A 13,708-nucleotide genomic window follows, 5' to 3' on the forward strand; every position below is an offset into this window, starting at 1 on the left:
AGTGTCATGTTCAAGAGCGACTTGCTACCATTAAAGCTTTGAGATTCTCCCAATTTTTCCCCAGTCATTTCTAACCAGTACCTCTTTATTTTTATCAAGCTTGAGGAGGATAACATATGCTTGTTCTATAACCTGCCCTTCGGGCAAGCCCATCGCTATGTTTTAACGAGCCTAGCGATAGGGAAACTCGTTCTCGTCTAAAGACAATTTTGTCGCTATTTAATGCATTTAACGAGTCTAGCGACAAAGACAACTTGGTCCTTTTCATTTTTAGAGAGTCTGAAAAGGTACGTAAAGTTAACTCCAAAGGTCCTTTTTCGTCATCTAATCTCTTAAGTCCGAAAATGTATAAAACAATACAGAAGGGATGAATGTTCGATAGTTTTATCGAGCCGAACCAGACAAGCGCTCGATCTTTTTGTGCAATAATCCCTCAGGTCCAAAAAGATTAAAATCTAGAGGAGGGATAGCTCTTCCGGTCGCTTTAACGAGCTGGAAGGCCAAAACTCGACAAACTTTTCATATTTTACGAGTCAGATGAAAAGAGCTCAAAGAAGATTCGTATTTTGAGGAATGAGTGATAAACAGGGATAGCAGCAGATTCCAGGTACAGGTTGGAATTTTCCAATCACGGCAGTGTCACAAGGATGGCTAGGTGAAATCACTCTTCGCAGCTGTTCCTCAAAATAGGTAAACAATCAAGTGGAGGTGAACGATCGGCCAAATGAAAAGTGGAGGTGATGGTGCAAACATGACCAAGGCTTTTATGGCTGATCAATTTACGATCTCAAATGGTTATTTACCAGTTCATTTTTTCTGGATGAGCTTGAACTCTGGGGGAAGCTTGCTCACAGCTTATGTTTATTTTTTAATGAGCATGAATTCCGCGTTAAAACTGCTCGGTTTTGCGTTTATTTTTTAACGAGCATGAACTTTGCTAAAATTGCTCGTTTATACCAGTCATAAGATAAGAATGTCTCCTAGGAGATCGCTATTTTTACCGAGCTTCATCTCCCTACGCTTTGCTCAAATCCTTTCATTATGCAAGTTTGGTTACGCCTAATCCAAAAAGCAGATAAATAATCGCTCCTTGCTTGCACTCCAAAAGGTTTGCATGCCCCCAGGTATAAATTACGATTTCAAGGTTACCCCTCAATTTGCAAGTAAAACATTTGTTTTACCAGGAAAGGCACACCTCTTTCAGGTTATCCAAAGATTGTTCCATTAGCAGATTAAACAGAACATTCCTCGGCGGTGTCTACCGAAGTAGACAAAGGTGAATGACTCTTGTCAAACACATAACTTTGACAAAAGAATCTTGTTCTAGAACAACCCCTCTTCCTTCTTTCGGACGGGGTACAGACTAGTCATATTCTCCCGCGGAAACCTACCTTATACCCAGGGTTTTCTCTGCCCAAAGCAGACCAGGATGCATGCCCCCTGGGTTCCAGTCCTATCTTCTGAATCACTCGCACTCATCGGGAAGAAGAACTGGGGGTGGAGACATTTCTTGATTGAAAAGACCATTCAGGGTTGGTATGTGACTATTTGCGATGCGTGATCCCGGAAATGAAAGTTGGTCTACGAGCTTGACCATTCTTCCTTCGTGTGGAAAACACATTACTCTAAAGAGTGAGGAGACTATGGCTCCCATGCAATATATATAGTCTCGTCCAAGGAGTAGGTTATAATCCAAGGGTCCTTGAACGACCATCACGTTCATTTGAACGGCCTTCCCTTTCAATGTAATGGGCACATTGGGGAGGATCCCTAATGGTCGACTGGTTCCTTTATCGAAACCCGAGAGATTTCTTATCTCAGGTAAAAGGGCCGGGGAACCCAGTTCTTTCCAAGCAATAGAGGAAAGGATACTCACAGATGCCCCTTCATCAATGATAGTTCCAGCCATTACCATTCTGTATATTTGGACTATAATTCTGAATGGTATACTGGCTGGCAACCGAGGTCTGCCTAGTTGGTTCCAATCAAAGGACACAACCAGGTTGCTCGGTGGTGGGACCGAATACACGGCCGGATACGACCCTGACGATGTTCCTTCCTGCGATAAAGGAATGGGCACATTGCCCTGATGCTCGTCAGAGTCGGTGTTGATGAAAAGAATCTGGATGGTGTCATCCTTATTCTCTTCAGTGAGGGTGTCATTTGAAGATGAATCTTCAGTGACGGTGTCATTCGAAGATGAAACTTCTGAAGGGAGAACCGGGTCAACTGCTATTTCGACCTTTGGACTTTCGTCCGGTCTGGATTCAGTAGGTTCATTTTCAATGACTGACGCTTCAGCTGACCACTTGAGCGGGCCAGCTGTATTTTCAACCAACGAAGGACTTGGCACGAGTTTCTTGTATCCAGGAGGAAGTCATAACGGTGACACCGGACGATCTTCCAAAACTCTCTTCGCTTCGTCTAAGAAGGGACAACGATGGATGGCGTGATCGCCTTCACATAGTCTGCAGGGGGATCTTGCTCCTCCTCTTTGTCTTGAACCTTCACTTTCGCTGGTTGACGGTAAGCATTCAACATGGCTATCAGAGGTTGATGCTCCCGAACTGTGCAAACGAGGGGACCAGTCTCTTAGTATCCAGGGAATACAGGGACAATCTCTATGGAAGTGGTCTCCTCTACATATGACACATGGCGATTTAGGCCCGGTCTGTGCTGTGTGTGGATTTTTTTCAGATGTCTTTTTCTTGCCCCCAGTCGCCTTTGGCTCCTTCTTCTTCTTCTCTCTCTTCTTCTTCTCCTTCTTCTCCATGGGAGCTTGGCTTTTGCTGGCTCTACCTTGCGAAGAGGAAGGATTGGATGAAGAGTTATAGGAAGTAGAAGGCTGGTGGGTAGCTCTAGACTGATCTAACTGTTGACTCGACTGTTCAGGAACCGTGGTGTTCTAAACTACACTGGTTGAGAATAGCCAGACTGGCAGACCAATTGTCAGTCCTGGAAGCGACAATGTGGCCATGTGGGGCGCACCAACTTCTCCCCAAGAGGAGAAAGGACTAGGATTTCCATCATAGGGAATTCCTTGGTTGGTGTGTTCCATGTTCTCAACCTAAAGATCAACGCAGGAATAGGAGGTGATTATGTTCCGTTTAAAATAAATTTTATAACGACGCTTTAGACACAACTTGCTTTTTCACTTTTTAAGAGTCGAGAAAAAGCTAAAGATGACTCTAGTCTCCTTCGATGTTTTAACGAGCCCGAAGTGACAAATGCTCGCATGGACTTTTTCAGTTATAGAGTTTGAAAAAGGCCAAAAGAAACTGCTCTGGAGTTCTAGGCAGAGGGTGTGCCAAACTTTTCGCAAAACCACAGAATACGTTTTACGGTACGGGTGGTCGATCTTCGTGAATGCTGTGTTCACTGCATTGCGATCAGTAGGGCGGCCGACACGGCTTCCTATGGATAAAGGCTTTATTCCTATAGGGGTCTCCCAATATATACGCGATGGTACGTGGGAGCACAAGTCCATATTGATACTTATCGCTTCACCATGGAGGAATCACCCAACCACTCAACGCTAAGATATCATGTTTAACGACGCCGGAACGCGTCTCTAGCTTAGACCTCTATGTGTTTGCGTTATGTTTCAAAGCGTTGTTATGTAAATTCAATTTATTTTAGGTTGATCTTGTTTAGCAGTTTGCCTTTATGGATCACCACGAGATGTATGGTACAACTCCTAAATGCAGTCTAAAGATGAGAAGCAAGCTTTTTCAATCTTTTCAACTTATGAAAATCTTAACTACTGAGGGAAAAGAAAGACATCATCTTTTCATACAGATCATAGAGCACACACTAATGCACTTTTTCCTAAATCAACATGCAAGTTGTCAAAATGCACATGCACAATGCAGGTATTTCTTTTCTCTTTCTTAATGTTGATGTATTACAAAAAGAAAGCTGTTGTATAATTTTGAATTCAATTTCAAGTGAAAGCAAACAAGCTTTTGTCCAAAATCAAAAGACACCTTAAGATTTACTTGTTTCAACACTAGAAATACATAAATTCAAACCATTTGACGAAAGAAAAAGCTCAATCAGCTATGAACAGCAAACAAACTAACTCTTGAGATCAAAACGACACTTACAACAGGTCTAGATCTAAGAGGCCACAGCAAGACTAGTTCACTTTCGTAATGGGAAACTGCAAATGATGTAAGAAATACACAAAGAACAAATACAGTTTCTTTATACAACCGAGGCGGAATAGTGGCAAGGAAAGGTGGTTTCAGATAGGTACATTGGCTAATAACAGGCTGCAAAAACAGGGATGAAAACAGGGCAACAGAAAGCAGAGAACCCCAGTTGCACAAGGCCTAACTGGTTCAGCGCAACCTCAACACTGTCAGTTTGACATTCAGTGTAGGTAGCCTTTACGGGACCTACGTTGAAATGCAGACTGCCTTCACAGCAGTTGCGCTGAAGGAGAAACTCTCGTTTCTCTTAGGTTCTGGGTCACAGATTGCTAAAAAATCAACAGTTTTTGGCCAAATCAAGGCTATCAATCAAGTACACACTAAAGGATGATTCAAAGGAGGATGAAAAGCTATCACTAAGAGCTATTCAGAGTCCTTGTGGATCCGCTCTTCAAATCATAAACATGCCCAGAAACTGAGCTAGAGTAGCTGCCCTCTACTTTGCATTTGAAAGATCCAAATGCAGTTCGATTCGGTACTCCCTGTGTTTATAAAATGAATAGCAAGAAACACAAAAAACCAACAAGATACGATCCCCAGCGGAGTCGCCAATTTGTTGTTGGGAAAAGTATCCAATACGGAATGACCCTATCCCACTCTAAGGGTGATAGTTCCTTAGCAACAATCAAAGCAAAGCTATCTAAGATTTCTTCTTTATGAGATGTAAGAGAAGGGAGAAAGAGATCCACTAACCAATGTCTTCCGCTAATGGTTGATCCAATCTTCTCCCCTTGCTGCTTGCTCCCGGCTCCTTGCTCTTTCACGGGCCCAGCTACACCAAGATCATGCAAAATGACAAGAGAGGGAAACTACAAGAAGCATACATTCATAATTGATTCAAGGATTAGAATAAATCAAATACACAAGTATAACAATACATCATTGAGACACATGCGTATAGAAGAACCTCAAATGCTTTATTAATGGAAGAAGTAATGTTCAGGAAGTGATACAACCATAAGAGGCCCAATCCAGCATCACCTTCCCAGCAGAAAGAAATCTCCTCTTCACCTCCTTCAAAGCAAATCACCCAATAGTTCTAAACTCAAACCAACAGCAATTCCTTGCTTTCAGAAAATTCCAGCCTCCAGATCTCATGGGAGAGAGATCCATATATAGAGTTTTGGAGAGAGCATGAGTCAGCTTGAGGCTGGTATGAAGCTGACTAGTGTCCTCTCCCACTCCAGTTCTTCTTCAGTTCTTGAGTCCACTTGGAGGTTCTTGCTTCCACTTGGAGATTTAGAACCTCTTACTCATCACCAGTCGAATTCCTTGATCCAAGTGTCATTTTGGAAGCTTCCTGGGCACTGACACATTGAGGAATGAGACTTCCACTTGTCAAAACTCGCCCAGCGCAGGTAGCCTTTGTTGGAGTTGACATTCAACGTAGGTGGTCCATGGAGCAGTTGACATTCAACGCAGATGCTCAGTGGAGCAGTTGACATGATCCAGAATTGCCTTGTTTTTGAGTAATTTTCAGTGGAGAACTTATTTGGATTGCTGTGGTTTGTCGGCCTTGTTCCTCTAGGGGTAGGAACAACGTGTTTAGGGACTTTGGATCCCTTAGATTATGGACATTTCATGCTTCATGATGTAAGGCACAAAAATGTCTATAACAGTAGCGCCGGCATTTTTAAGACCAAAAGGTAGCTTCTTGTAGGCAAAAGTGCCCCAAGGACAGATAAAAGCCGTCTTGTGTTGATCAACGGGTGCAGTGTTGATCTGGTTATAGCCAGAGAAGCCGTCCATAAACGAGTAAATTTCGCTTCCCGCACAGTCATCGATAAGCTGATCGATGAAGGGTGTAGGGAAGTTATCCTTAGGACAAGCACAATTGATATCTCGGTAATCAACACAAACTCGGATAGTGCCCTGCTTTTTGTTCACAGGGACTATATTAGAAACCCAATCCGTCAGTGGAATGGGGTAAACGAAACCGGCCTGGAGAAGCTTTTCGACTTCTGCTTTGATGGCGGCGGCCTTTTGGGGGTGCACAGGGCGTAAGCGTTGACGAACCGGCTTAGCACCTGGATATGTAGGTATCTCGTGCACCACAATACTGGGGTCGATGCCGGGCATCTCTTCGTAGGACCACGCAAAAACATCACGAAATTCGCGAAATAAATCAGTATAGAGCAGAACTTCCTATGGAGTACAAGTGACTCCGATATGAATATGCTCGATGATCCCTGGTTTCACAGAGATGTCGATGGGTTGGGTTTGCGTGATATTTCCCATGTTGCCCTCAGAAGATACTTGATATATCTGGATAGGTGTCTGCAGGGGCGTAGATGGGATACATGGAGCAAACCGCTCGATACATGCGATCATGCCTTGATGGGGAGGGAGAAATGAAGAGCGATGGTGGTGATCTGACCAAGGAGGCTCTTCAAGAGACATGGTCTCTATGATAGCTTCATCAGAGGGAAATGTTTCCTTTAGAGGGTCTGAAGTAACACCTTCTCCAAGCCAAGGGACATGACCATATGAATCGAGAACACTGCTCGGAAGAGCAGGTTCAGGGGGTGGAGCCGATGCAGCGACAATCTCGACGTAGTTGAGCTCGGCAGGACTCAACGGCATCATATCGCCCCAGGATTCTTCCTGAGTAGGGGGAGAAAGGACCCACGGATCGGAACGTACAAAGATCATATGAATAGGGGCGAGATTCGGAGGTGGGAGGGGAAAGACTCCCATTAAAGCAGGATCTTTGAAAAGTCTTGCCCCCACGCTCTCGAATGACTTAGAGGTATGCTCCACAAATGGCACATTACCTTCAGAAGAAGAGGCGAAGAAAGAGAGCTGGTCCACCGTGACAATCTTCCCTTGGTGAGGGAAACGAATGACACGGAACAGGGAGGAAGCCACGGCTTGCATGGCGTATGTCCAGCTGCGTCCGAGGAGGAGGTTGTAAGTAAGATTGGCATCAACAACTTCCACCTCCACTTCTACCGTCATACCTTCTAAAGAAATGGGCAAACGTTGGAGAATACCATAAGGACAGAATTCTCTTCCGTCGAAGGCTTCTAACTGTACGATAGCCTTCCAGCAAGCAACAGACATGATGCAGGTTGAGGCACCTTCATCAATAACTGTACGATGAATCGTTTTGCTATTGATGATGACCTGTATAATGAAAGCGATTTGGTGAGGCAATCTTTGTGTAAAACCCTCGAGATCAAAAGAAATCAAATCTGAATCTGCCGGGTCGATGCCACCAATAGCTGATAGCAAGGACTTCCTCTGTGAGGGGTAGCTCTGGAGGACTTCTAAAGTGGACATAGCAGACAGAGCCTGAGCTAAGTCCTCAACAATGCCATAATGCTGGGCAGCATGAGCATTAGGGTTGTAAGATGACTTCCAGAGTACACCTTTGGGAGGGGGTCGGGGGATCGTCTCAGTGCTGGGTCTTTCGATATGGAGAGGACCAGAACTAGACGGAGGAGCGCTGGAGGGGACCTCCGGCTCTTTCCCGGCATGAGATGGATAATCTTTTGCTCGAGTGGAGACATGGATGGGAATCGTGCCAGCCATGAAGACTTGAGAACCGAACGAGGAAGAGGGTTGAGATGGGTCTGCCACCATTTGAGTCTGTTGAGAAGGGAAAGGCTCTTTCAACACAGCAGGAGTCCCAAGAGCACCTTTCAGTAACCGACTAACTTCAGACCGCCTGGGGCAGTCTTTGGTGTAGTGATCCTCATCACAGATGAGACAAGGATACTTAGGTTTTCGTTTAGCTCCTTCTTCAGATGAATTTTTAGGGGAGTCTTGCTTAGGTTGTTCAGTCTTATTTTTAGCTTTTCCTTTCCCCTTCCCTTTCCCTTCCGAGGATTTGTCCGCCGTGGTGGACTGAACGGCGTTAACCTCTGAGGTACTTCCATAATTTGATTGGCCCTGAGGAGCTTTTCCATTAGAAGCGTTCTATTTTTGCTTCCCAGGGTTCGCGAACGATTTCTTTGACGACGAATTCACAGAACCAATGACTCCATCAACAGATGGTTTTGGTGGAGTTTTGGTCTGTCCAGGCCTCGGGGCATCTAGCAAATAATCATATAGAGTACCTGACTGAGAATATACTAAGTCAAGGTACTGAGCACGCGCGATAGCTTGCTCTTCAGTTACACAGGCTCCCATAGCGATGTCTCGCGCGATCGCGGGGATAAAAGAAGTCGTGAACCAATCAGTGAGGAGTTGATCAGGAATCCAAAATTTGATCAACCGACGACGCCTTCTCCATTCATGGATATGATCAGATATATGCGTAGCCGTGTCCTGCTTGAGAGACGTAAGGAGATGTGTCCCAGTCTCATACCGAATGGGTAACTGAAAATGAGTTAAGAACGCCATAGCCAACGAGTTGAAGTCTTGAAATGTTCCGCGATTAAGCTCAATATACCATTTAGCGGCTGAGCCGGTGAGAGTTCTTTGAAAGAGGCGAAGCCGGATAGAGTCATCAAGCCATGAGTTCGATGAGCACCAAAGGTGATAAGTCATGACATGAGCTTGAGGGTCTTCACCTGCCTTACCATCAAATTTCGGACAATCACCAGGTATTTTAGTTGGAACAGGTGGCCAATACGGATTATGAAGAATTGGATCATTTGTCAGCTTGGACACGTCTGGGAGTTTCAACGTCGCTAAGAATGGAAACTGAGGGTTAAAGGACATTTGTGGCTGTGGGACAGAAGGAGCACCAGGGTTCCAACCAGGTGGTGGTTGCCCCCATGGGCTTTGTCCGGATGGACCCGGTCCGAAGGGACCTGGCCTATAGGGACTTTGCCCGTAGGGGTTCTGTCCGTACGGATTCTGTCCATATGTGGACAGTTGACCCTGGGTCTGCCCCCCAGCACCCCATGGATTAGCAACTTGTCCTGCAGGTGCGGCATACTGATAATTCTGGTAAGGAGTGACCTGCATCTGTTGATAATTTTGATATGGGGTAAACTGTGTTTGCCCCTGGGGTTGCTGGTAGCCATACATTTGCTAAGCCCCATACTGAGCCTAATAAGGAAGCTGCGTCTGGTAAGAAGGTTGGGGCCATGGCCCACCTTGCATCTGATAACCCATTTGAGTTTGGGGCCCAGAAAGATGTCCTTGAACGGGTTGGGCTAAGACCATTTGGCCGCAAGGTTGGCCTGATTGGGTTTGGGACGGACTTACTTCCCCAGAAGGGTGTACTTGCTGGGTGCCAGGTTGTCCTTGGGCAACTAAGGGTTTTCCTTGCGGAGCAGATGGTTGAGCAGGCTGGACGGCTGGCTGACCTTGAGGTTGGCCAGCCTGTCCAGAAGGATGATTGGGGCGGGCACCGGGTTGGCCTTGCTGTGGAACAGTAGGCTGGCCCGTTTGCCCGGAAGGATGAACAGACTGAGCAGTGGGTTGGCCCTGCTGCACGTAGGGTTGCCCCCCTTGCCCAGGAGGATGCATAGACTGAGCAGAGGGTTGGCATTGTTATATGTAGGGTTGCCCCCCTTGCCCAGAGGGGTATCCCTGCTGGACTGCCGGTTGAGCTTGCGGAATAGAAGTTTGTCCAGCATGTCCAGAGGGATAACCCTGCTGGAAACCAGGTTGGCCTTGTTGGATGTAAGGCTGTCCTGGTTGTCCAGAAGGGTAACCTTGCTGGGTACCAGGTTGCCCTGGATAACCAGAAGGTTGACTCTGATAGGTAAACGACGGATCACCGGTAGCCAAAGGTTGTCCCTAATAGGGTTGTCCTTGTGGGCCCCTAGATTGTCCTGGGTAAGACTGGCCATAAAGTGGTTGCCCTTGAGGGGCTTGCACGTAGGGTGGCTGGCCTTGATACGGTGGTCCTTGAAACTGCCCAGGAATTGCTTGGCCCCCATGAAAAAAGTGGGTACTAGAGTCCCAAGCAATGGATAACGGTGTCGAAACCTCAATGAAATGTTCAAGCGGCAAGGTTTGGGTATACTTGAGATATTGACCAGTAGAATCATAATAAAAGAGTGGACCTTGCGCATTCGGGTCCTGAACAGGTTGCCCATGGGCATCATAAGGCCCTGCTCCTGGAAACGGACCAGAAGAGGGTGGAGCACTTTGTGCAGGGTGGACGACTCTAGGCGAGAGTTCCGGCTGGCCACTACTCACTTGACCGTGAGGAGGACTAGCACCAGTGTTTGATGATGACGCTGTTACGGCACTGACGACCGGAGTCGAATACGCTACACAAACGGTTGGATTTGTGGGAACTGAGGTAATGGGTGTATTATGGTGTCATGAAACAAAAGGCTTTGTGGTGGCAGCGATCTGAGGATCCCACATAGTCGTGGTAGGCATCCTGGCAGCTATTCTTTCCCTCATCGACTGATATCGTGGGGGGAGTGGAGAAGTAGCTGGGATGGGAATGTCAACATTCGACACCACAGGTGTCTCACCTGTGCTGGAAGATGTCTCATCCATGGGGGAAGTAGACATCAGAGACGAGACACTTTTTGGGGTAGCTGGGATATCGTCCTCGTCAGGCTCCCAGATAGGGTTCCAATCTTCTTCGTAATCTTTGTCGCCCGGGGCACGAGAGTTGATAGGCTGGATACTCGGGATAATCGAAAGAGTATCACTTACAACTGGTACCTCAGGAGCTGGAGAAGATGGAGAACCTTGACCACTTAGAACAAGAGTTGACGGGTCAGCCAGGATGACAAAACCCCAAACAAGACCTAAGGGAAACTAACGATAAAAACCCTACTCAAAACTAACGCACACAAGATCTAATCAGGTAATGTTATCGTAGCCAAATGAATTTTAAGATGCACAGACACAACTTGACCTTTTCATGTTTTAAGAGTCAAGAAAAGGACAAAATATGACTCTAGTCTCCTTCGAATGTTTAATGAGCATGAAGTGACAAGACGCTCACCGGCACCTTTTCTTTTAGGGAGTCCGAAAAGGATCAAAAGTGACTACTCTGGAGACTCTAGGCAAAGGGTTTACCAGGCAATCCATAAAACTGCTTATACACCTTGGCAATTATATGAGAACCAAGGACTTTACGTACTGCAGTCAATCTTCCCGAATGCTGTGTTTAGTGCGTTATGGTTCGCAAGGCGGCAGACTTGGCTTCCTAGGGATCAAGGTCGATAACCTAGTGGGGTCTCCCCTATATACGCGACAGTACGTGGGAGCTCAAATCCGTGCTAGACCACTATCGAGTCACAAGAGGAGGAATCACCCAACCGTAATGTGAAACAACAGTGACTAGGTTTAACGACGCCGGAGCACGTCTCTAGCCTAGACCTCTACAATATGAGCGTTATGTTCCAATGCGTTTTTAAGTTCATTCAGTTTATTTTATGGTTGATCTTGATTTAAGTTTCGGTTTCAGGTCCTACCGTATGATCTCTCACAATTGCTTAGATGCAAACTACATGCCAAAGGATACCATTTCGTTCGATGAATTCTAACTATGAGAGGGTTAAGAGTTTTCAATCAAACAAAATGAACACAATCAAACAAACAACCTAATGCAGCTAATGGCAATGAAATAAAACTTTTTCTTTTGAGAACACAAATCAATAAAATGCTCTTTTTCCCATTAACTATTGAATGCAAAAGACATAAGTTTGATTTCTTTTCCAATGGCGCTATGCACTTTAAAACGAATTTTGAGAGATAGCAACACCGAGCAAACAGAAGTAAAATCACTCAATGAAAATCACGACAAAATCCCAAAACACTACAACAGTTCTCCAAATCAACGGAAAACAAAGGCTTGAAGAGGCTATGTGATCTAAGCCTAACAAGGTGGAATGAAAACCAAGCAAGAAGGAAAGTTCTCGCAAAAGCAAAGTCAAGTAATAAACGAATCTTTGTGAACAAGCAACTAAACAAAGCCAATCGAGCGAAAACGGGATGGTAAAACCAGGTCACAAGGCACAAAAACGAGATTCGCCCAACAAGACTTCCCAAGCAAGTTCTTCAATATTCAGACAATGAAAAACAAGTGATAAACCAGGTGAGAAGAACAAGGAATAGCCAAACCAACAGGCCCAGGAGGAAGAATTGAAAAAATTCAATTATACAGGTGTCAGCGCGGGTGGTACACAGCAACTGTGCGCTGACCAGAGACCACGCGTAGCAACAATGCGCTGTCAGCACGGAAGGACATGGGTTATCCGCGCTAGTTCGATTTCAGAACCATCGTGACTATTTAATGAGAAAACGTGATGACCGCGAGATCCAAGAAATAGGGAAGCGATGTCAGCGCGACTGTTTCAATTAAAAACGCGCTGAGACTAAAAAACAAGGAGAATCAAGCTAAAAACTCCCAAACAAGGGCAAGGGTTCTTTAAACAATTAAAGCACTTCCCAGACTGAACCAGGAAATCCAAAAACAGCAGACTAATCCCCAAACTTCAAAGAGAGAGCAATCAAACAAATTCAAAACAAGAATGAATGACAAAGGACCAAGGCCAGCTCCCCAGTATGGTCGCCAAATTGTTACGGAGGTAAATACTCTCTGCGGACAGAGACGATCCCTACTAGCCCAGACCGGGACTAGTAACAATCACACAATGCTACTATACAAGTTCCTAATTGCAAATAAATGGTACGCAAAGAAGACCTACTTGGATTCCAACGCTTATGTTTGATGAAGAAATGTTGTCCTCGCTCCTTCGCTTTGGCCGGTCACAATCCTTCACGATCCTTGTGAATGGATACCTGCACACACGAAGAGAGATACAAATACAAGCGTGAAATCTAATAAAAGCAATTATACATCAGTCAGAAAGGATGTAATTCACATTAATCATCATAAGGACAAATGAGAATGGAACCATAATAGTAGTCATCTATTATTAATCATCAATAACAGAGAAGAGTACAACCAAATGTTCTGACGTCGAATCCTTCTCAAGAGGGTCCAGCCAGCAAGTCTCTTAAGCATTCACCTTTAGAAGTAGATTTCCCAAGACAAACTCTCTCTCACACAAGCCACACTTTACAACCTTCCTTAAGCTTTACAACAATCCCACACTTGTCACACCAACTACCTATCAAATGCACACTAGCAGCAATCCAAGCACTATCAACTCCACACAATCCAAACTAGCTGCTCATGGCAATGGTAGAGGTTTAAATAGGAGGAGGAGCCTCCATGGAGGGTAAGAGGATGAGCTTATCTCCAAGGAAGGTGGCTCAAATGACGAACAGACATGCCATAGAAGGGAGGGCGATACTCACAAGGCCAACAACCAGGTCTGGAGTCATCTGGAAGGTTGGCTGTTAGAACAAATTCGCCCAAACAGGATCAGCGCGGGTGCATAACTGGACTGGAGCGCTGACATCGCATCTTAATAACGGAGAAGGCCGTGTCAGCGCGGCTTAATACAAGCATAGGATGCGCTGGCTCATGAAATTCGACCAGCGTGGAAAACCCGTGTGCTTCCGCGCTGGCAGCGCATCAGTTACACTATGAGCCGCCAGTCAGCACGGATATTTTAATAACAGTCGCGCTGATGAAATAAACTTTGGCAAAGTGG

The sequence above is a fragment of the Pinus tabuliformis genome, chromosome 3_1 (genome assembly GCF_031772625.1).
Source record: "Pinus tabuliformis cultivar Carrire ecotype Pingquan chromosome 3_1, CPIR1, whole genome shotgun sequence".
NCBI lineage: Eukaryota > Viridiplantae > Streptophyta > Pinopsida > Pinales > Pinaceae > Pinus > Pinus tabuliformis.